Source organism: Nicotiana sylvestris, chromosome 2 (genome assembly GCF_000393655.2).
Source record: "Nicotiana sylvestris chromosome 2, ASM39365v2, whole genome shotgun sequence".
In the NCBI taxonomy this organism is placed as follows: Eukaryota; Viridiplantae; Streptophyta; class Magnoliopsida; order Solanales; family Solanaceae; genus Nicotiana; species Nicotiana sylvestris.
The window spans coordinates 200,206,254-200,209,002 of record NC_091058.1 but is presented as its reverse complement, the minus strand read 5'-3'; the positions used below and the strand labels follow the sequence as shown (position 1 = coordinate 200,209,002).

Genomic DNA, 2,749 nt, shown 5'->3' with positions numbered 1-2,749 from the left:
ATGAAGATGCCCCTAGTTTTTTTGGGAGATGGAGAAGAGAACATTATTCTAAATCAGATATTCTCTCCGGTCCATAATAAGTGACCAATTTGTTTTTGGCACGCCCATTAAGAAAATACTAAATTCTATACAAAAATACCTAGTATGACTAAACTACCCTTAATTAAATATTTGATGTGATGAGTAAGAAATTTTTTTAGGGATATGTACATAAGGGTAATTTTGTAAAAACAAATTGAATTTTTTTTTATTATATAAATGGACACTTATTTTGGACCAAAATAAAAAAGCAAATTAGTCACTTATTGTGGACCGGATGAAGTATTTAATAAAATGAATAGGGATTGGTGGCCCCCTCGAGATTTGTGTATTTATGAAATATTAATTGAAAAATTAGTAAATAATAATCCGTGCTAGAGATCTGGTTCACATACATGGTAAATCTATATATAATACGATACTTGAAAAGCAATGAGAGACTTACACAAAAACTTTCATAAAGCGTGAAGTAACTTCATAGAATGGCATTGTTAAAGCTTGGTTTCTTTTTAACTATCCTTCTAATGGCAGCAGCTACAAGTTAGTAACTACCTTATTATCTCTATCTATTAATTTTTACATCGTTATGTTGGGGTAAATATGTACATGTAGGTACATGTGTGTAACTCTCACATATTCATCTATATGCACGGCTATGTATGTGCTTCTATGCATATCGTTTGAATGTGAATTTTATGTTATAATAATTCATAATTTTATGTTTTTTTGGTGAAATATCTCAGTCAAAGCTGCACCAAATGTTGATCTCGATGTCTCAAAGATGGAGAGAAGACTACTTCCACAACTTAATACTTGTTTGAGATCTTGTGAAAACAACGATGGTTGCAGTGATTGTTGGGTTTGCTGTACCTGCAAAGACTTTTTTGGAGCTATTACATTCATGTGTCAGGCATAAATTTCAAAAGAGTAGTACGTTGAAATCATATAACAATAAACTCAGTAGCAAATCTGTTTAATGCATTTATGTTTTAGTGTGATTTCAATGTTTTTTTTTTCTTTTATTTGTCGTCTTTAATAATTTTACGAATAATGAAGAAAGTGAGGTATTACTTTCTATTCATAAATAAATGAATTTTCAAATTGAATACCATTTGAGCTAATTTATTTTAGTACTTTAATCATCAGCATACATATAGTAGATTTATTTATGAATTTAGCGCATATGTAATTTATATTCGACTCCTTTTTCTTATCTTCATGGTTCCCTTTACATCGACTTTTCTTTAACACAATATGGTTCCAACTTTTTGGCAATTTATGTCGAAAAATTGTTCAATTTTTTTACAAAATGGACTTATATAAGTAGTAAATTTACAAAAATGAACAAAAAGATCCTAATCGGTGAGTGTAACAACCAACGAATTGTTGGCAGTTCAACTAACGAAGTTAGCTATGAATGTTCAATTAGGAATATCCCATATTAGAATGAAAAAAGAAAAGTTAGGGTAATAAATCATCACTAGAAATGTCAGTGTCGAGGTACCATTTGGACAAAACTGTGATATCCTAATGGTTGCGCTGAAGTAGATCATAATGGCTGAAATTCAAAAATAACCAGAATTACAAGTGGTAATTAAAAAATAGTCATAGTTTGAAAAGTAATCGAAATTTAGTTAAATTTTATGTAAAGATAAATCTGAAAGAAAACATTCATCAAAAGCCAGAAAATATTCCAGCATAATATACTGGAATTCGAAATTTTTATATGTAAACTTCCAGCATAATATACTGGAGTTCCAGCATAATGTATTGGTCCAGCATAATATGCTGGAAGTTCATACACAGGTGCTCCAATCTCTAGTATATTATGCTAGAACTTTCCGTGTGCTGGATTTCCAGCATAATATATTGAAAATTCATACACATGTGCACCAATCTCTAGTATATTATATTGGAAATTTCTGTGTTGCAGCAAAATAGTGGCTATTTTCCAATGATTTTGCAAATGCTTGCTATTTTTCAATTATCAGTCCAAAAATTGATCAATCTGTGCTATTTTATCATAACTACCAGTTGGGCCTTGGCCATTACACCTTTACATCATGAGATCGTTTACCCTATGATATAGGTAAAAATTGCACGGGGCGCCCTATTTGGTCGCCCCCATTTAACTTATACCTATTTTTTTTAAAGTTTTAACTTGTGCTCACTTTTTAAACAACTTCAACCCCATCTCCCTTCCTCCTTCTCCTCATTTGTTTTCTTCTTCTTCTTCTTCTTTCTTCTGTTGTTGTTGGTGCTGCTATGAAACATCAGTTCATGGGATGATTGCCATAAGTATGTTTATCAGATTATTTAAAAATAAATTATAAATAATTACGCAAGTTAGTAAATAATAATTTGTGAATATTTTCACGTACGGGAAGTTTAAAGTCACACTTAGTGATTCTTTTCATGATAATTCTGTTCTTTTCATGTTTATTGTTTCCAAAATTTATGATTTAGATATTGTTGGTAATATCCACTTCCAACCAAGAGGTTGTGAATTCGAGTCACCCCAAGAGCAAGGTGGGGAATTCTTGGAGGGAAGGATGTCGAGGGTCTATTTGGAAACAGCCTCTTTATGGTAGGGGTAAGGTCTGCGTACACACTACCCTCTCCAGACCCCACTAGTGGGATTTTACTGGGTTGTTGTTGTTGTTGTTGTATATTGTTGGCAATCTGATTATTTATCTAGTATGTTAGAAAG

General features: G+C 31.7%; 1 long non-coding RNA gene across 1 annotated transcript; it reads left to right on the top strand.

The window, feature by feature from the left end:
- Positions 1–477: 477 nt before the first annotated feature.
- Positions 478–1,145, top strand: LOC104243938 (uncharacterized). The gene is made up of 2 exons (XR_715334.2): positions 478–579; positions 783–1,145. It is a non-coding gene; the product is annotated as an uncharacterized lncRNA (long non-coding RNA).
- Positions 1,146–2,749: the final 1,604 nt, after the last annotated feature.